This window comes from Narcine bancroftii, chromosome 3, assembly GCF_036971445.1.
Source record: "Narcine bancroftii isolate sNarBan1 chromosome 3, sNarBan1.hap1, whole genome shotgun sequence".
In the NCBI taxonomy this organism is placed as follows: Eukaryota; Metazoa; Chordata; class Chondrichthyes; order Torpediniformes; family Narcinidae; genus Narcine; species Narcine bancroftii.
In genome coordinates, this window is record NC_091471.1 from 337,624,460 (window position 1) to 337,646,383 (window position 21,924).

Genomic DNA, 21,924 nt, shown 5'->3' on the forward strand with positions numbered 1-21,924 from the left:
GGTGGGTAGCAGAACATCAAGCACCATCGCTCCTCATGTCTATGTGCTCAGCCCTGTTCATGCTATTGACCCATGTCTGCATTGCCAGATCCAGCTCTAACTGTGTCATCAAGTTTACAGTTGACAACATAGATGTGTCATCTCATCAGCAAAAACGAGTCGCACTACAGAGAAGCGGTGGAAAATCTCATGAAATGGTGCGAAAGTGACCACAAGTGTCTCAATGTGGACAAGCTAAAGGAGTTGATCAAGGATTTCAGGAGGACCAGGATTTACCACCCTCCACTACATATCAGCAACTCTGTAGTAGAGAGTGTGAGAGAGCACCAAGTTCCTTGGAGTTCACTGAACTACTGACCTATTGTGGACACTCAACATCTCCTCACTTGTTAGGAAGGCGCAAAAGCGACTGCACTTGCTGAGAAGACTGAAGCGGGCATGGCTACCAGCCACCATTATGCCACCTTTCTAAAGGAGCTCTCTCGAGAGTGTCTTAGCTGGCTATTTCACAATGTGGTATTGGTTGCTGCCAAGAAATGGATTGGAGATCAATCCACAGAACTATGAGTGGCAGAGAGGATCACTGGAATCTCCCTCCCCTCCATTGATGTGATCTACTGGGATCATTCTCTGAAGAGAGTGTACAAAAATAATTGAGGACCCCTTCTACCCCGCATATAGCATCTTTCAGCTGCTCATGTGGGGGAAGAGATACAGGAGGATCAGAGCCAGCACCATTAGGTTGTGGATCAGCTTCTTCCCACGGGCAGTGAGAATACTAAACAACCAATGGAACTGCTCACACAAACCATCTGAGAATCTCATTTTCATGAAATCATATCTATTTATTTATTTCTATAGGTGAAATAATTGTCCTGCATATCTATGTGTGCTACGTCTGGTTGTAGGTCTGCTTTTTTTTTCGCACCGGGTACCGGAGAATGCTGGTGGCACTTGTACAATCAGATGACAATAAACATGACTTGTCTTTTTGCCTTATCTTTGCTTGACAGTGAACACCAGCATCTACATTCTCCCAAATGTGGAAACATCCTCTACATGTCCACCTTGTTGAGGCCCCTCAGATCATTTGTTTCAAGTCACTCCTAAACCCCAATGATTACAGGCGTAGCCTGCACAACTTTTCATGGAAAAACACCCCACTCATTCCAGGTGTAAGACTAGTAAACGTTCTCTGAACTGTTTGCAATACAGTAACAAGCTTTTATGTTTTTACACATAACTGACGTTTTTTTCCATCAGCCATTATCACACCTACCTTCTGGAGTAGCTGTTCACACTGGAATGACCAGAATGGCAAAAATTTCGATCTCACTGCACGTTTACACCAAATACCTAAGGTGCGGTATTTTTGATTGACATGGGATGCCACTGCTGACTGTGACATATAGCCTATGTGCGACATACAGCATCAATATGCCCCATTCATTAGCCCATTGCTGATGAACACCTGCAGTTGTGTTTAGACTGCAGGCGTTCTGTGAAATTCTCTCGGGAACTTTTACACAGACTGCATTGTGGAATTTTGGGAACAATATTCTGGAATGCGGTGGCTGTGTACATTTTCCCATAGTGTTTCAAATGGTGAAATTTTCAATGAAAAAATACCTGAGGTAGGCTATTGTTTTGGTAGTAACTTGTGGTGTCTGATGCCTGAAGCTATGCATTATTTACCTAATTTGTCTAGAAACTCCTAATGCTTCTCTTCATGAAATGGGAGGAAATCTGAGGGTGTGCATCAAATACAGGCCATGGGCCACCACCTGGTTCTGAGAATTCACGTAGTTCCTGACTTACGACCATAATTTGGACAGACAGATTGGTCATAACTCGCGTTGGTCGTAAGTCAAGGATTACCTGGAGTGGGGACCTCAGGCTGCCGATGGGAGTGGGGACCCCGTGCTGCCGACAGGAGCCCGGAGACCAGTATATACAGTACTTTTAATACAAAATATATGCTTGTACAGTAGCTTTAATAACGATTTTGGATGTATGTGTGGATGGACATAACTCGAGTAGGTTGGAAGTCGAGGACTACCTGTACAAACACTCTCTCATTCACACTTGCAAGAGGGTTTAACTAAGCATTATTTTCGGTTTAAAAAATTGACTTTTTAAACAAAGCACAAAAACCAAAAGTGGAATATTTCTTGAAGGTGCTTATTCTAGATGAATAATCTATGAATTGGAATATAGTTAGGAATTTACATGGAAAATCACAATCGTGGTCATAGAAAAAAATGTTTTCAAAAGGTTTTCTTCCTGAAAAGAAAATGAGGATTACGACGGAGAACTTCAAGCTGAACTCAAAGTTAATTTCTTGCTGTATCAAGTAGGAAGTTGGAGAAACATTACATGAACATTTATTGAATTTAATGTTTCTACTCATAGTGACGCTGACACATTGCATTAGTTCAACTGACCTAAACATGTTTTGCTGCTTTTTTAAATTTGTACTCAGCATCTGATGCCTCTAATGCTAGTGTCCAACAATCGTTGGCTAGCATGGATGAATTCCAGTTGCGCTGATACCATTTTTCCATGGTCGCAGTGTCCTGGTGAAATCTTTTTACCATGCTGTGATAGTACAGATTCTATCACCAATATGTACAGATGGTAGTGTAGGATGACTGTGATTGGCTGAGAGTGTAGCCACACCTACTGGATTTCTCCTAGCCAGACCAGGTCATTCTGGACTGGTTGACCTACTTGTGATATGCTCCAGTCTTTTAGTTAATAAAAGCCTTGGTTTGGATCAACAAGTCTTTGGTTCTTTTGACGCGCATTACACATGCTCGTCACGGACTGTACCAAGATCAGCAGGAAAGAAGTCCAAGTGCGAATGCAGAAAACAATTTTCAATGACATGTTGTACTTCATGGTTTTATATGCTTGAAACATGTTACAGATATGACAGGAAATCACAAAGAGAGTTTATATCTAAAAATGGTACATGATAGGAAAATTGTAAGGTGATTTTTGTGATCAGCTGCCCAAAATCCATGCAATACACCCAAAAATGTACAGGAAGCAAAATCTTTGTTGTCAAGTACATGGGCGTGAAGTAGAGTTTTGCTTGTCACCAAAAGAAAAGGGAAATTTAGTGGGTAGGAGACAAGTAGAATGAAATGTCAGCCAGGATGATTCATAGGGAACATCTTTGGCTTCGTTATATTGTGAATGTTCAACATTTCCCATAATTTAGCCCCCATCGGTAGAAAACCATCAGCTGAGGGACTGGATTGAACCTGTGATTCAGGGATACTGAAGCAGAAAATGCACCTTTCTGGGCTGAAGGAAGGCCTTGAACTGAAGATGAATAGTCATAAATAAAATAAACACAAATTAATGGAACTGCAGGTCGAGTTATATTTGGTAGGTAGAGCAAGAGTGGGGCTCCAAGCACGACCTCAATCATAGTCTTTTTATCATCTATATGTTCATAAAACAATGGAATAATTTAAATGTGGCAGGGTTGGCCAATCTCTCAATGGTAGAAAGTGCAGTCAAACAGCTTGCCTGAAACTCAATCCCCATTATCACAATTTGGTAAACAAAGCTGAATGAAATGGAGCTCTGGGACTTTAATCAATAGCCCTTGCAGTATTGCAGATGGCAACCCACCATTTGGGCTGCCTGTTATCAATTAATCTCCATTATTCTTTTCATGTTTATACTGAACATGTGGATGATGTTATTTGCTCATTATGTAACAGATGAAGCAGGAAGATGCAAGTGAGAGCAATGGGATGGGAATGAAGAAGGATAATTTGTCCAACATTGTGTGGAGAAAAGAAATGGAGAGTTTTGTGAAAGCTACAGATAGAGGGAACTTGTATTCATCAACGATATCAATTCCTTTATCATTGCTCATTCCAGTATGAGAAATACTGAATGATGTGCTGTAAGTGTTCAGGTCCACCTTGACCACAAGGTTCAGTGTGTACACGCCAAATGGTTTGATAAATTTTGCTTTAATTTGTGGATTGAGAATTAGTTATTTTTAGTTAAAAATTTGAATGCTAATATTAAAAAGGTCTGGGTCAATATTAATTTAGCCTATTTTCCTCAAAGTATCCCTAACTATTATGACTTGGGTGAGCTGGTGATGGCTGACTTAAGAGGGTGACGGCCATCAATTTATTTTACATTATATTTCCATTGCAGATATATAAACAGTCAATGCAAGAAATGATTTGGTCAACTAGTGTTGGAGCTGATGTAGCTTGTTGTTAAGTATGCTACAAACTGACAAACCTTATTAGTACTAACAAAGGAACAGCAATGGAATGTTCACCAGACAATGGTAAATTCAAAATAATAGATTTTATTAAACTATTAATAACATAACATTTCTTTCTTAACTCTAAATTTAACCCCACTATGCGCAAATGTAAATGTATGTGGTTTAAAGTCCAAAACTGTTTCAGTTTAAACTTGAGTCTGAAAAGTCGATTTTAAAGTCCATTTTCAAACTTCTTGTTGAACTTCTGGATCTTTTTAAATTGGGGTCCACAAGCAATTATAAAGTAAATATGAAGCATTGAGTTCTTTAAATTGTTGCTTAAAAGTAATAATGAAGTATTTGTTAGCACTCAAGTACTTAGATTTTTCCAAACTCACAAACCTTGTTGAGCCATTTTCCAGGTTGGGCTTCTTAATCTCTCATGCGAATGATCATCAACTCCCTCTTATCTTAAGAATCACAGAGTTTACTTCCATGATGAGGAAGGAAAAGAAAAGCAGTTGGAAAGTGCTTATTTCTGCATTCTCCTTTTATTAGAAGTAACACATAACAGCACCTATTCAGTTACTGCAATTCAACCCTGTCTTTCACAAGGGTCCAACAGGGTCTTGACTTATGAACTGGCTCAAAATGTCTGAATTTGACAATATATTTCTCAAAATCATGTGACATTATATCGTCAATGATATCAGCCTAAATTCTTGGAAACCATATTACTATTTACAGGAATCTTTAACAGTTGTCAGCTCCGTTTCTTGGAAACCACGTGTCCATAACTCTGACTTGCAGATGTCACGACTCCAAAAAAATGACCTCACTTCTGAATGTATTTTATGGGTGTGTGTAACCTTGTTTCAAACCCACTATGTTCCCTAAGACATATTTGTAGGAAATATAGCTTAATATTAACACAGATCCATTACAAGAACAATTTAAGACTCAAGATATGTGGGCTAACATGGTTAGGATGATACTATTGCAGCATCAGCGACCCGCGTTCAAATCGGGGGCTGTCTGAATGGCATTTGTATGTTCACCCAGTGATCTGCGTTGGTCATAAGGGCCTGTTACTGTGCTGTATCTCTGCATATAACATTTAAATTTTAAAAATGTAATTTATTTCAAGGCTGCAGACTACATGCTGTCAAGTGATGCAATATTAGTTGTCCACAGTAAATGTTCTGCACTCTTGAGTGAGTCCTATAAGTATAACACTATTATGGTATACGTTTATCTGTAAAAATAGAGGTATCTATTATTTCTTGTCATCATATAGCCATTTATTTGATTGGTCAGTTTTCTTAAAATTTTCAAGATATGAATTGTTTTTAAATTAAGCTCTGTAACTGCTTGCCATGCTTCTTACACAATATCTAATGTGAATGAAGCTCTAGGTGGGGACTCATGTTCAGTTTATGGTGAGAAGCTAGTTCTCCTGTCAGTGATCCCTCATTTTGGAGATGATGTTTCTGCCATTTCTGTTGCAGAAGTAACACCAGCTGTCAGTGTTGCCTGCTAAAACCTGATGCATCAGTTCTGGTGGAGGCTGCAAGTGGATTTCATTCCTTCTCACCTGCTGGCCCCATGACGTACAAATGAGGTATCATCTTCATAACCTTCACGGACATCTTTGCCCCCTCAACGACTCAACATACTTGCATGTCCTCTTGTAAGTGTTTATCCCTTCACATAATTTGTTATGTGATCTAAATAAGAATTTAACAGGAGTATAATAATTGAGTAGCTCTGACCCTGTAGTCTGTAAGTTCATGACTGATCCATTTCTGGTCTCAATATCACATTCCTGCTCTCTCTTTGAGAAATCCTTGACTCGCTTGCAGTTTAAATGTTTGCTGGTCTCTCTCAATTACATAATTTCAAATCCTCTGCTGAAGAAAACTTCCTTATCTCCGTATTGAATGGTTGACTCCTCATTCTATGTTTCTTTTTTTCTTCTTTGGCCTTCGTTGGTTGTGGTCGACCATGGGTACTGCGCCTCTGGTAGTCACTGTGGAGTGGCCTCTCCAGGGTGCAAGCCAGGGCAGAGTTGATATGGAGATCCATGCTAATGACAGATCAAAAAGAACAACAAAGGTCGATGCAGTTTGGCGCCAGCAGCATCGAAGAGTTGCCGTGAAAGTGCTGGGTACAGCATTCAGCTGCCTTCGGGATTCTGACTCTGGTTCTTTCCTCTGGGTTTATTTCCAAAGTCTTTGCCGTAAGAGGGTATAGCCACAAGGCAGTGGAGGTTCAAAAGTGGAGTTTTCCCTCCCCTGGATGAGTCACCATCCATGGTTAATGAGCCCCATCTGACTGGATCGACTGGTTTCAAGGCGCCAGTTGTCTGCTTTTGCCCCTTCTCTTGTCAGTGAGAACAGTTTCACCAGGCATAAGAATTATGCCCCACATGAAGGCCAGGAGTTGGACTTGGTTGTCAGAGGCTGTTTGAGATGCATGCCATAAAGAGCATTTGGCAGCAGTTGGAGCTCGTCCTCAGGACCACCCTTCAGCTATGACAACCTTTATGCTTCTTAGTTCCAGCTAAACCCCATATCCTTTTAATGTCCTACCTGCCATTCCACTTCAGAATGTCATGTGCTTCAATAAGATCATATGTCATTCTTCTAAACTCTGTGTTTAAGAACATAAGAACATGAGGAATAGCAGGAATAGGCCATCCGCCCCATCAAACCTGCTCTGCGATTCAAGGAGATCATGGCTGATTTGATGATAGGCTTATCTCCACCCATCTGCCTTTTCACCATATTCCATAATTTCCCATCTATGTAAAAATCTATCCAACCTTGTCTTAAATATATTTACTGAGGTATTCTCCCCTGCTTCAAAGGGCAGCAAGTTCCATGGATTCACCTCCCTCTGGGAAAAGCATTTCCTTCTCCTCTCCATCCAAAATCTATTAACCTGAATCTTGAGGCTATGTCCCCTAGTTCTAGTCTCCCACACCAATGGAAGCAACTTACCTACCTCTGTCTTAACTAAATCTTCCATAATTTTATGTTTCTACAAGATCTCCTCTCATTCTTCTAAATTCCAGCAAGTACTGTTCCAGATGACTCAATCTCTCCTCAAAGGCTAACCCCTTCACCTCTGGAATCAACCCAGTAAACCTCCTCTGCACCACCTCCAATCTGAGTACATCCTTCCTCAAGTAAGGAGACCAGAACTCTCTGTTACATCCAACCTATTCAACTTCTCTTCAGGATGTCAATTCCATCATACCAGGAATCAAGCTAGTGATCCTTCTCTGCATTGCCTCCAGAGAAGATACGTACAGCATGGAAACAGACCATTTTGGCCCACGAGTCTGTGCTATCCAATTTACACCTGATTAACCTACATTGCCGGTACGTTTTGAACGGTGGGAGGAAACCAGAGATACCAGAGAAAATCCACGCAGACACAGGGAGAATGTACAAACTCCTTACAGACAGCGTGGGAATTGAACCCTAGTCTGGTCCCGATTGCTGGTGTTGGACTAACCGCTACTGTGAGCAGCACCCCAAGTGTTGTCTCACCAGTGCCCTGTAACATTACATCAAATAGTCCTACTAATGGACTCTTTACCCTTTGCAATAAAGGCCAAGTCTGAATCTGCTGCCATCAGGTTCCTGAATAACCAACGAACCAAAGACACTGCCTTTCTTTTTGTGCACTATTATTTTAATTTTTTAAAATATCGTAATGTTGTAAGATGGTTATAATAGGAATGTCTGAACTATGAGGCTCTTCAAGACACCGAATTTCATGTTCGTGACAATATATCCTGATTCTGATTCAGATATGTTGGCATGTTTGACTTTGGAGAAAATGAAATGTTCCACTACTGAAATGAACATTAACTTTGCTTCTTTATGGGTTCCTTTCTTAATTATATTCAAAATTTGTAAGATTAATTGGTTTCTGGTTTTTGACCCCATTGTTTACCTTTTTTTTATTACTAGTAGTGGACCGTTTGCGTTAAACCAGTAGCCTCCGAAGGGAGGGGATGGATAATTAGTTGCGTTTTGTCTTACTTCTTTTCAATGTAATGTAGGTTTCAATACCATTTTTATTACTATAATAAGATTTTTCAATATTTTGTTTATCGTCATGCACCTATGTAACATTTATTTGATGAAACCAATAAAAATACTGAAAAGGAAGTCTTTGTTCACATATGCAAACCAGGCTCCTGCTGACCTTTTCCATCATAAAACAGTGGAAAATCAGCTTGCACTTTTGGTTAAATGTTCTGATTGCCTCTTCAATGGCCTCAGATGATCATGGGCTGGAGATAGGCCGTCATTGCAGCATGCCTTTCATCACTGGTTTTGATTTATTTTTTGTTGGGGAACCAAACTCGGTTCACATTTGTAACTCTCCAAACTGGCACCATGTTGAGGCTTATACTTCCCAGAATGGTTTCTTTGTCATACTTTAACATGCAAATCTGTGGTTAGCATTATATGTACTTTCAAGTCAGGTAATGTTGAGAGAAAGACTGTTTGTTTTATGCACCTGATGTGTTGCACTGGTGAGTGAGCTGCTACAATAAGCCCATATAGCATTCTTGAGTGCATAGCAAACAAGATTTTTATTTTTGCAATCACATACCGGGAGCCAAACAAACAAGGTGGTAAGGTGTTTCAATCCTTAATCATCGACATGTCAAGATTGCAGTACATCACCGGGTTAGGTGATGCTCACAAGTCCTGCTTTCGTGACTTGAATATGGTCTGAACCTTATGATGAGTCCCTGATGGTGAGTCCCTGATGGTTGTTTATTTTCATGGATATAGAGAAGTGTCCAACACAGACAGCCCATTGATTGTGCATTGATTGTTGAGGCCGACATTGTAAGGACTAGTGATGCATTGTGTGGAACACTGCCAGTAGATATAGCTTGTCAAACTATCATCTATTCATTAATTTCATTCAAGTATAAAATGAACAAAGTGAACATTACTGGAAACATTTGCTGAGGAAGCAATGAACAAAAGATTAATTTATTACCCTTTTATTGTGGCTATCCACTGTAAGATCTCCCTCTGTTCTTTTAACAGTTGTGCACTGGCTATCAACTTTTCCTTCCTCATGAACAAAATGCTGCTTGAAACATAACCTTTGCATCAAACCTCTGATGAACTGAGCTATCAGGGAGTCATCACGTTATTGTAGTACACAAGGAGGCCACTTGGCCTATCAAGTCTGTACCTGCAGCTGTTGACATGAGTTTTACTGAGGCTTGTTTCTTCAAACATAATGGAATAGCCCATTACCAAATCAAGTTTAGTAGCTCACAAGGTCTTTGGAAGAAATGCAAATTTCAGATCGCATTAATGGTTTGGAACTGTTTGACTAAACTATTAAGGCAGTGGTTCTCAGCCTTTTTCTTTCCACTCACATACCACTTTAAATAATCCCTATGCCATAATTGCTCTGTGATTGGGGAGCGATTGCTTAAGGTGGTATGTGAGTGGAAGGGGAAGGTTGAGAACCACTGCCTTAATAGTTTAGTCAAATATTTTTCTTGAGACAAATTGTCATTGGCCCATTTCCTTTGGAGTTATGAAACCGTGCACATAACGACTCAATTACGTACAATTAAAACAGAGGTTTTCAAACTTTTTCTTTCTGCCCACAAACCACCTTAAGCAATCCCTTACTAATCACAGATCACCTATAGCATAGGAAATACTTAAAGTGGTATGCGAGTGGAAAGAAAAAGGTTGAGAACCTTTTATTAAGGTATCTGGGATTCCTTTTATTCTCCCGTCAAACAACTAAATCCTGAGGGAAGTTAGCTTTTCTCTTTTTTTAAATTTTTAAAAAATTTTTCACACTATGAACTATATTGACCAAAATACACATAAACATTTCCCTCTTGAATATACACAGTCATTTTCTACCCTTTTCCCCCCTCCCTTCCCTCCCTCCTTCTCACCCACTAAACATTCAACATATTCGATATATTAAACCCATTAAACAATGTCATCACACAATGAAAATAAACAAGAAAATTGTGTCATCTACTTTTACACACTGGGGTCAGTTCATTTCGTCTTCTTCTCCTTCTGTCATTTTAGGGGGTGGAGGTCCGCGGTAGGACTTCTCTGTTGTGTTCCATGTACGGTTTCCAGATTTGTTTGAATACTGTGATGTTTAAATTATATGTTATTTTTTCCAATGGAATACATTTATTCATTTCTATGTACCATTGCTGTACTCTCAGGCTATCTTCTGATTTCCTATTCTCTTTGTTAACATTATTTCTTCTCCTTTTGGTCTTTCAGTTTTCCAGGCCCTTTAACATCATCTGCATAAATATCTGCACCTCTTGAAAATCTGCATCACCTTTAATCACCCTTTATACCAGTTATACCAGTTAGTGGCATTTCTATCTTCCATCTGACAAATGGCCACCTATCCCCTTCAATCCCAGCTGGAAGTGTACCCATGCTTCACCATTTAAGCTCTTTCATGGATTTGGTTGGTGGTAGATCTTTTTCCGATGCACCGCAACTCTGTCTTTGAATTGAAGTTGACAATGGCTTTCTGTTCAGTTTTCATTTAATAAGGCTTGATTTCTTTTATAGATCATCACCAGGTGAGGGTCAGGATTGGAGAATCAAAGTCGTTGATCATATCTCATGACGTTTTTTCTCATCATAGACCGCTCATCTAGAACAGCTTGATTGAATTTTCTCCTTACTCCTCTGCTTTTCAACTGACCAGAGCTAAGGAGTTGCTCTTTCTGAAGACAGCGTATTCTTTTGTGCTCTTGTGATATTCTACTATTTTATCAGGATAAAATGGGTAGTTTGAAATACTTGGACGCACTTGGGAACCTTAATATGTGTCTGACCCTTTGATCCAACAGATGAAATGTATAAAGATGTGTCCACCAGGAGGGGGATGACATTATTTGGACTATAAATGTGTGTTTGGATTGAAGTTTGAGTTCAAAAGGTGAAACAAAAAAGAAACTTTTGCAAGAACACACTTGACGTTTACTATAAAATTCATTTGGAAAATATAGTTTCTTTCTGACTGCAGATATTTGAATAATGTTACATTAAAATGCTTCTTGGGCTTGCAAAAATGTTTTACTAACGATGTGTTAAGTTTGGCCATCTGTTAACAAGTCATTTTTATTAATGCAGGTGAATGTCTCTGTAAAAATGACTTCCTCAAACCACCATGTTGTGGTTTTGCAAATTAAAACATTAAATGAAAAATCCCCCTGAAAATGCACAACATAGTGTAGCACGATTGGTGTATCAACGTCTTTACAGCAGTCGGGACAAGGGTTCAAATCCCACACTGACTGTAAGGAGTTTGTATGTTTTCCCCACATCTGTGTGGGTTTTCTCCCTGGGGGATCCAGTTTCCTCCCACTGTTCAAAATGAACCGGAGGTTGTAGGTTAATTAGGTGGCTCGGACTTGTGGGCCGAAATGGCCTGATACCGTGTTGTATGTCTAAATTAAAAATTAAAATTACATCAAGCAAGACTGTGGAGAGAACAGCAGAGTTAATATTTCAGACTGATGACTTATCACAAGAATGAGAAAAGGGTGGGGAGAGGATGGTGAGAACAAAGTAAATAATTGGAATAGAGTGGAGACCATGATTGCCAGGAGTGGTAGAGATGTGGTCGAAGGCAGGTTGATGGATGACGTTTGAAGAAGTGTGTAGCATGATCAATAACCACAAGCAGGCTCGAAGCGAGTGATTAAAGGCTTTAATAACCTAAAACACAGGCACGCTTTCACATGGTGCTGGCCCGGTTCCAAGGCTGGCATGAAGGGAGGAGACTAGGGCAGCCCAGCCTTTATTGGGGAATCTTACAGGGAGGAGTTGCAGAGTCGGAGGTGGGCCAACCTGTACAGTGTACATGCAATGCCACGCTCCATCACAAAGTGTAAATACAAGGAAATGAATGAGGGCAGGAAAGAAAAGTGATGCTGGAACTGTGAGAGATAAAACACAGCAGCTACTGGAAATTGAAGATAAGAAGCCACTGGAAAAACTCTACAGAGAGAGAAAAACTCAGATCATATTGATGGGGTATTATATTACATTTTTATTTTAGTCCCTGTTCAATCCTTCTCTGGTTCTGAGACACACAAGAGACTGCAGAAGCTGGAATCTGGAGCCACAAACAATCTGCTGGAAGAACTGCATGGTTTGAGAAACATCTGTTGATTGACCTGCTAAGTTCATCCAGCAGATTGTTTCCTATTCAAGGACTGCCTGTTCGTTGGGTCTATGGAAGGGTTCCTGTTCCAATCTTATAAGTGACATTCCCCAAATATTCCTCTGCTCCATTGACGAATGCACTGGCGCTACCACTTCTACCCATGCAGAATTCCACAATTTCATTAACTTTGCCTGTTGCTGACACCTCTCTTCCCCTTCTGGACCTCTCGAGTAATAAACTATCCTTGGCCATCTATCACAAACTCACTGACTCCCACAGATACTTGGATAATACCTCTTCTCACCTTACCTCTTGCAAGGACATTATCCCTTTCTCCCAATTCCTCTCTCTCCACTTTATCCGTTCCCAGGATGAGGTCTTCCACTCCAGGACATCCAAAATGTCCTCTTTATTTAATAAACATGGATTTCCCCCTAAATGCCATTTGATGAAGTCTGTAGCTGCATCTCCATTTCAGACTGTACCCACCTCATGTTAGTTAGAACAAGGAGAGACACACTCTTGTCCTTAATTTGCATCCCACCGGCCTCTGCATCTTCAAATTCAGCAAGACCTCACCATCAAGTTCAAGACCTCACCATCAAATTCAAGACCTCACCGTCAAGTTCAAGACCTCACCATCAAGTTCAAGACCTCACCATCAAGTTCAAGACCTCATCATCAAGTTCAAGACCTCACCATCAAGTTCAAGACCCCACCATCAAGTTCAAAACCTTACCATCAAGTTCAAGACCTTACCATCAAGTTCAAGACCTCACCATCAGGTTCAAGACCTCACCATCAAGTTCAAGACCTCACCATCAAGTTCAAGACCTCACCTTCAAGTTCAAATTTATTGTCAGAGTACATACATGATACAGGAAACCTGAGATTATTTTTCCTGGAGGCCAGGCAGAAGTTCTACTTATCGGTAGTGTAAACTAGAGAAAGATATATATATATATATATATATATATATATATATCAATAAAGAGAGAAGTGTTAATGCATTAAATACAAATAGTCATTAATGATGTGCAAAATAAAACTTCTTAAATAGGTCTCTGAGTCTGTTACTTGTTTCTATACCTGGTGGTACAAGTCTTGTGGCACTTGCACCACTCTCCTGAGAGTGGTAGTGAGGACAGAAGATGAACTGGAGGCTGCTGCTGCTCTCCGGCGGCAGCATACCATGTAGATTTTCTCGATTGTGGGCAGAGTTTTGCCTGTGATGTACTGGGCTGTGTCCATTACATTTTGTAAGGTTTTCTGTTCAGAGGTACTGGTGTCCCCATACCAAGCCGTGATCCAGCCAGTCACAAAACTTTCCATTACACATCAGTAGAAGTTTGCCAATGCTTCTGGTGTCAAGCCAAGCTTTTGCAAACTCCTGAGGAAGTGAAGGTGCTGACGTTCTTTCTTCACGATGACATTAGAACGTTGGGACCTAGGAAGATCCTCCGAGATAATGACTGTCAGGAATTTAAATTTGCTGACACCTTAGATGTCACTTCTGACCTTGCAATGATTGCTGAATCATACACCTCTGGTTTTCCCCTCCTAAAGTCTACAATCTGCTCCTTGGTTTTGGTGATATTGGTGAGGTTTTCAGCCTCCTTCTTGTATGCTGACTCTCACCCCTTTTTATACAACCTACTACTGCATATTGATAGCAAATTTGTAGATGGTGTTATTGTCGACTTGAGGCACACAGTTGAAGGTGTAAAGCAAGTAGAGCAGGATGGAAGTGATGCAACCCTGTGGTGTTCTGGTACTGTGGAGGAGATGTTCTTGCCATTCCACACTGATTGGGGTCTGGAGGTGAGGAAATCCAGGATCCAGTTGCACAGTGGGGTATTGAGGACGACGTGGTGAGATGGAATCTGCCACATATCTATTGCTGCAGTAGGCAAATTGGAACAGAGCCATGTCGCTGCTCAAACACGAGCTGAGATGCTTCAACACAAGCCTCTCGAAGCACTTCATCACTGTGGATGTGAATGGCACTGCTCGGTAGCCATATCTTCATCTGCTTTTGGCAGGGACCTGTCTCTCTTCCCTTCCCATCGAGCCTTCCATCTCATCAGGCCTTTCCCTACTGCAATTAGAGTGCAAAAGCGTGTCCTTAGAGCTCCCTGCTCCTCCTCACCTCCATCCAGGGTCACAATCAGACCTTCCTGATGAGGCAGAGTTTTACCTGCACATTGTCCAATCTAATCTACTGCATTCAGTGTGGCCTCGACATCGATGAGACCAAATGCAGACCTGCTTTTCTGAACATCTACCCTTTATCTGAGGATCTAAGCTTGAACTGCCAATAGCCAATAATTTCCACTCATTATTCCCATTCTGATATGTCTGTTCTCAGTCTCATCCATTGTCAGGTGCAACTAATTGTCATAGTCCTCCTGTACATCCTTAAACCCAATGACATGACCATTGATTTTTCTAATTGAAGGTCCCCCCTAACTCTATCTAGCTCTATTCCTTCCATCTCTTTATCTGATGTAGTTCTAACTTGTTTTCTCTAATTCCTCCTCTTCATCTCAATGGCCCCTTTCCCCTACTTGTTTCACTACTTCAACATTCTGTTCACCTCCCCTGCTCATGTACATAATGCCAACCCCTTTTTTCTTTTAGTCTTGATAAAGAATCCCAACCCAATACTTGACTGAGCATGCCTGACCTGCTGAGTTCCTTGTTTGCTCAAGTTTCCAACATCTCCAGTCTTGTGTTTCTTTAATATTATAGGTGATTGATCTTGCATCAAAACTGCACGTACAGGAGCAATGTGGGAGATCAAGATCAGAGATAGCGGAGTGGGCCAGACAAACTGACAGGTAACTGGACTTATCAGTGTGGGTTGCACTCTAAATAGGAGCCAAAGTAAGTTGGTCTGTTTTTCCATTCAACTAGATCAGGGGTGTCAAACTCAAATTCATGGAGGGCCAAAATTAAAAACTTGGACTAAGTCGAGGGCCGAACTAAATATTTATTGAAAATTTTCAACAACATCTGCATGTTTTCTCTTCTTTCAACATATGTAATGTTAAACTTTTTCTTATTTAAAATAAATGTTTAATAATAGTTTTGGATAAACTCTTTCCAGAAGCATTAACAAATGAGAAATAAAATATTCAATAAATAATATTTCTCTATAGAGGATTTGTCAAATGTTGCTAGTGTGCTGTCGAATAGTAAAATCTGAGGGCTATTGAGAATGTGGGAGAATAACATGATTCCTGAAACAATCAAATGGGTGACTGATTGTGGGCATGAACTCTAGCAGGGTTATTTGCCATGCCCTTTTTCCATTGGTACAGATATCCTTTGATTTACACACTTTTCAAGTTTTATGCCTAATGAGCTTGTATCCAGGTGCAGGACCATTTTTAACTAGGAATATATTTATCACTGTGACATGAAACTATTGGAAGATCGTTTTATCCTGAGATTAAAGTTCATAATACTTACTCAGACCTGTGTGCGGGAGGGCGGGGTTTGAGGGTGATCGGGTTGGACAACGACAGTGCGGGGGCATCGGCTCTCGCTGCAGGGCGGCATCTCAGCGGATCAGCGGCCCCGTCACCGTGAGTCGCGGGTCGGCCTGCGGCAGGGAGGGGGAGTGGGCAACAGTCCTGGCGAGGTCAGGCCCGAGGCCTCCGGTTCCGGGCGCTGGGAAGCGGCCTTGGCTTCCCCTGACACCGGCCAGGCCGCGCTGTGGTGGGGGGGCGGGCGGGGGGACACGACAGGGCGGGGGAATCTCAGCGGATCAGCGGCCCCGTCACCTTGAGTCACGGGTCGGCCTGCGGCAGGGAGGGGGAGTGGGCAACGGTCCTGGCAAGGTCAGGCCCGAGGCCTCCGGTTACGGGCGCTGGGAAGCGGCCTTGGCTTCCCCTGACACCGGCCAGGCCCCAAAACCAGAGTCCACGGTGAGACCCTGCAACGTAAACAGAGGAGGTGGGGGCGATTAGCGGGATGACACCAATGCATTCTGGGATTTGTAGTATTACTGTGCATGTGCTATACTGGCGTGGCGGCCAGCGGGCCACCTCTAATACACTTTTGAAATGATCTTGCGGGCCAAATATAATTTGGCCCGTGGGCCAGAGTTTGACATGTGTGAACTAGATCATGTACTCTCTTCCTCTGTGCATTTTCAAGCACCATTCCCATATTCCTTGATTCCCTTAATGCTAGGAAATGTATGAATCTCCACTTTAAAGAAAACAATGCTTGAGTGTCGGCAGCTGTTTTGAGTAAAGAATTTGTTGAGTGAGGAAACATATCCTCATCTCAAATGGTTTGCCTGTTATTCTCAAACTGTGACCCTGGTTCTGGTCTTCTCCCTAAACACAGCCTGTCAAGCCCTTCAACAATTTTAAGCTTTAATGAGATCACCTCTGGTTAATGTTTAGTGTATCCTGGATGAGGACTTTCAAGTTCCTTGCCACCTCCAAATTTTGAAATTTCTCCCCATGGAAATACTAGCTTGCCCTTTTATTACTTCTACGTAAGTGCATGAGAGTACACTTTCCAACATTGCAGTTCATTTGCTTGTTTGCCCATTCTCCTAATCAATCTCAGTCTCTCTGCCACCTTCTCCATTTCCCCCTCACTACCCGCCCCTCCATCTATCTGTAAAGTTAGCCACAAAGCCATTTATTTCACGTTCTAAATCATTAATGTACAATGTAAAACATGCAATGTCCCAACATTGGCTAATGGTTACCAGTATGGTTTTGCAGGATTCAATCAGAATAGAATTCCTTTATTTCTGCTCTCTGTTTCCTGCCGATTAGCCAACGCTCTGCCCATACTGATGTCTTTTCTGTTATTCCATGGGCTCTCATTTTGTGAAACAGCCTCATGACTTGCATCTTGTCAAAAAAAGCCTTTGGAAAGTCCAAATATACAAAATCCTCTGCGGGTCCTTTGTCCAGCCTGTTTGCAGTTTCCTGAAAAAAATTGCGGTAGGTTTGTCAGGCAAGATTTTCCCTCAAGGGAAATCCTGCTGACTCTGACCTTTCTTGCCAGACACCTCCAGGTTCGTCATTACCTCATCCTCGAAAATTGACTCTAACAACTTCTCAACCACCGATGTTCGACTAACAGGCCCATAATTGCTCTTCTGCTGCCTCTCTCCTTTTTTTTTAAAAATTGAGGAGTGACCTTTCTGATTTTCAAGTCCTCCAGAACCATGCCAGAATCCATTGATTCTTGGAAGACTCCACAATCTCCACAGCTACTTCTTTCAGAACCCGAGGGTGCATTCCATCTGCTCCGGGAGACTTATCTACCCTTAGCCAATTTAACTTCCCAAGCACCTTCTCTCTGGTAATTATGACAGCACTCACTCTCTTCCCTGGCAGCCTTGAAAGTTCAGTGTACTGTTAATGTCTTTCACAGCAAAGACTTATTCAGTTCTTCCACCGTCTCCCATTATAATTCGCTCTTATATCATTCACTCTTGTCTCCCTTTTACACTTGATATACTTATTAAAAAAACATATTTTTAGTATTTTTGATATTATTTGCTAGCCTTGTTTTAAAGTTCATCTTTTCTTATGACCTTCCTAGCTGCCTTCTGTATGCTTTTTAAAACTGCCAAGCCCTCTATCTTCCCACTAAGCTTTGCTTCCTTGTCTGTCCTTTCTTTGGCTTTGACTTCTCTTGTCAGTCACAGTTGTCATTTTTTTCCATCCAAATCTTTCTTCTTTGTTGGAATATATATCTGTCCTGTACTTTCCTTATTTCTCACAGAAACTCCAGCCGTTGCTACTCTGCTCCCTTCCCTGCTGGGGTGCTTTTCCAATGAAATTTGCCCAGTTCCTCGGTCATCCCCTTTATTCCACTGGTATAACTGACACCTCTGATGTTAATTTCTCCCTCTCAAACTGCAGGGAACATTTTTTCATATTATGATCACTGCCTCCTAAGGGCTCCCTTATCTTTTACACCTTTGTCAACTCTGATTCATTACACAATACCCAATCTGGAATTGCCAATTCGCTGGTTGGCACAAGCTGTTCAAAGAAGCTATTCTTGTGCAATCTACAGCTTTTCCCTCTTGCGATCCAGTCCCAATCTGGTTCTCCCAATCTACTTGTATGTTAAAATCCCCCATGACTGCCATAAATTGCCCTTCTGACCTGTCTTTTCCATTTGCTGTTATAATCTGATGTCCACATCCTGGATACTGTTTGGAGGTCTGTATCTAACTGCCAACAGTGTCTTTTGATTCTTGTCATTTCTTAACTTCTATATCTTCTGATCCTATGGGAGAATAAATTCTCCCACTTCTGCAGTGGGTCAGCCACCATTTAAACATTAGAATGTCAGAGTCCTGTGACAGTTTAGGGATTTTTTTTTGCTGTTCAAAATTGTTTAGAAAGAAATTGCCAAAAATAAATCCCTGAAAGCAGGTTTATGATTTTTTTTTGTCTCATATAAAATTTATGAAAGCGAGTGAGTTGATTAAGGCTTGTTTATAACTTACTCTGAGGGCCCACGTTGTCCGAAACAGAGATATGCCAAATGATACATTTCAGGCCTTGAACATTTATTGAGATGAGAAATGTTTATTTAGATAAATTGACTATGGCCCTGAAAGCACAATATACAATTCAGATGATGTTATAATTTGATATTGGACCAAATGGTACATGAAGTGAAATGACCAGGATACTTATAGACCTTAACATGAATAAATACACAGAATAAAGCCAGTTTCAAATTACACCTACTGGCTGAAACCAAAGCAGATAAAAATTTTAGTCCTTGACTTTCAATGGAATCGTCTTTTAGAAGTAGAGGAGTAATGTGTTGCCATAACAATAATGGATACTTTGTGTGGGTTTCAGAGCATGAGTTTTTAACTTAATCATCTCCAAGCAAAATACCAAAAGTGAAACTTTCTAGTACTTGTCACCGAGCCTAAAGCTTCTTGTGTAGATCAACCCTGCTGTGTATGAGGCTCAAACACCAATCTACCTTCCGGTAACAAGCCCATGGATTAGTGGGTAGCAATCTCACTCATGGGAGTAGACATTTGAGAGTTTAAGACTCACACCAAAGTTTCAAGCACATAACTTGCAGTGTGGCATTGAGGAATGTGGTGTGTTGAGGGTGATTCTGTACCTTGAATGCCTTACCTGACGCTTGGGTGAATCTAACTGATCCCATGGCATCATTTTGCAGCAGTCAGGATTGTTCTCTCTTGAGCCTTGACAAATAACCATGCTTCAATCAACATCAGTAGAACATAATATCATACCGGGAGAGCACAATTTAAAAAGTGCTTCACTGCTTTTGCAATGTCTTGGGATTGTGAAGTTCCACCAAACATGCAAGTTCTTCCTTTCTTATCTGGCTGCTCTCTTAATTCGTTGCAAGCAAGCACGGAATTAATCAATAAACTGTGATCCCACACCCCTACATCTGTCACAGCAGACTCTGTCTGAGCTTCATTTATCTATGAGGAATTTCAAATTCCCTCCTGAATTTATGCAATTGTGAGAGGGTTAAAAGCAGCACTAATTTGGTTGAACACAAGGGTCTATGATTCTTAGTCACATGGCTCTGGAATATAATTGATATAAAATCAATAAACACCTGGGGTCTTCCCTACGTTTCAATCACCTACAGCTTTAAGTTTCTTCCGCAGGGCACTCTGGTCATTTTCTCATTGGGGTTCCTGTCATGATGGATGATAATGAGCATCTCAGGGTCAATAATGATTCTAATAATTTAGCAAAATTTTATTTTGGTTAATGGTTTTCAGTCGCAACTTGTCAATATTATAACAACTTTTTTTTTGTTCACATTACTGAATGTTCTGTGTGGATATGGATTGGGCAATGATTTTTCTCAGCAATTCATTTCCTCAAGTAATTTAGTAACATTTTGTGTCCTTCAAATTTTTGCCATAAATCTCGTATTCTTCCTGCTCCTACATTTTAAAAAAAAAACTGATACTGCTTCAGTTTTGTGGGTGGCAATCTTGAAAGAGCACAGAATGAAATAATACCAGAGAAATTATTTGTTTTCAATTTTCTTCACATCCCTGCTTCGACCACATCAGCCTGCTTACTTACAGAATCTTTAACTCCTGGTTAAAGAGTGTGATAGTCACTTCTAACTTAAAAAAATAGGTATTAATGGATAACGTTCAAGGTGGAAATTCTCCATTGATATAATGCCCTGTGCAAATTTTTACTGGTAATTCTATCAGATTGGTTTAAATGTTTTGACTTGTTCAATGACACATGAAACATTACAATGCTATTTGTGCAGACTTGCTGGTATTTTAAGTCAGGTGATGGCAACTACTGATTGGCTTCCCCAAAATTAATTTGACTGCTGGGCGAATGGATTATTTGCTGGAAGACTGCAGAGGATTTACTATGGGTTACACATTTAACAGCCATGAAACCGACCAACTAGCTTAACTGGGTTCTATACAATGTGTCCTCTTGTATCTCGCATGTTCTTATTCAACCCAAGAAAATGGGAGCAGAAATAGGCCAAGCCTATCCCATTATTCAATGTAATAATGGCTGATCTATGCTAGTTGCCCATAACCCTCAATTTATCATGGGCAGTATGGTTAGCACAGCTGTTGCAGCGCCAGTGATTGAGGCTGGGGTTCGAATCCCGTGCTGTCTGTAAGGAGTTTGTATGTTCTCCCTGTGTCTGAATGGGGTTTCCCTGGGGGGGGGGGGGTCCAGTTTCCTCCCATCATTTGAAATGTACTGGGGGGGGGTGTAGGTCAATTGGGTGTACTCGGGCAGCACGGGCTTGCGGGCAAAGGGCCTGTTACCGTGCTGTATGTCTAAATTTGAACTTTCAGGTATTGATCTATTTCCACCTTAAGTATATCGAATGACTTGGCCTCATCTACATTCCTAATTTCTAAATTACTTGCCCCTTAGAGAGAAAGGCCATTTGGCCTATTGATTCAATGCTGGCCCTCAGAATTCCCATTGTAACCATTTCCAGGGCTTCCTAGTAAACTAGAGACTGAAGAGAATGCAGACGATGGAACCTGGAGTAACAACAATTTGCTGGAGGAACTCAGCAGGTTAAGAAAAAGAATTGTCGACATACGAGGTTAGAACCATTGAAGAAGGTCATGGTGCGTCTTGATGAAGTGTTTTGATCCAAAACAGTGTCAATTCTGCTTGATCTGCTGAGTTCTTGCAGCAGATTGCTTCTTGTTCCCTATGGGATATTCTTCACTTGCCCATAAATCAGCCCTTCTTTACCTGAGATTCTCCTTCCACTTACTGAATCTGCAGACAATTTACAATAGCCAATTAATTTAGCAGTGAATGATTATTCTGGGAGGAAATTGGGGCAACTGGGGAAAACCCTGACAGAGAAAACACATAGACTTCACTCAGATCAAGTATGACCATGCACCTTCAGCTGAGAATCAACATATCCTTCTGTTG

General features: G+C 41.0%; 1 long non-coding RNA gene across 1 annotated transcript in view; it reads right to left on the reverse strand.

Annotated features, from left to right (window-relative positions):
• LOC138759281 (uncharacterized) overlaps nucleotides 1-19,838 on the reverse strand; it is a 40,168-nt gene extending 20,330 nt beyond the window's left edge. Inside the window, exon 1 of the long non-coding RNA XR_011354691.1 lies at nucleotides 19,624-19,838. This is a non-coding gene — a long non-coding RNA (uncharacterized lncRNA). The remainder of the gene's footprint in view (nucleotides 1-19,623) is intronic.
• Between the last annotated feature and the right edge of the window lie 2,086 nt (nucleotides 19,839-21,924).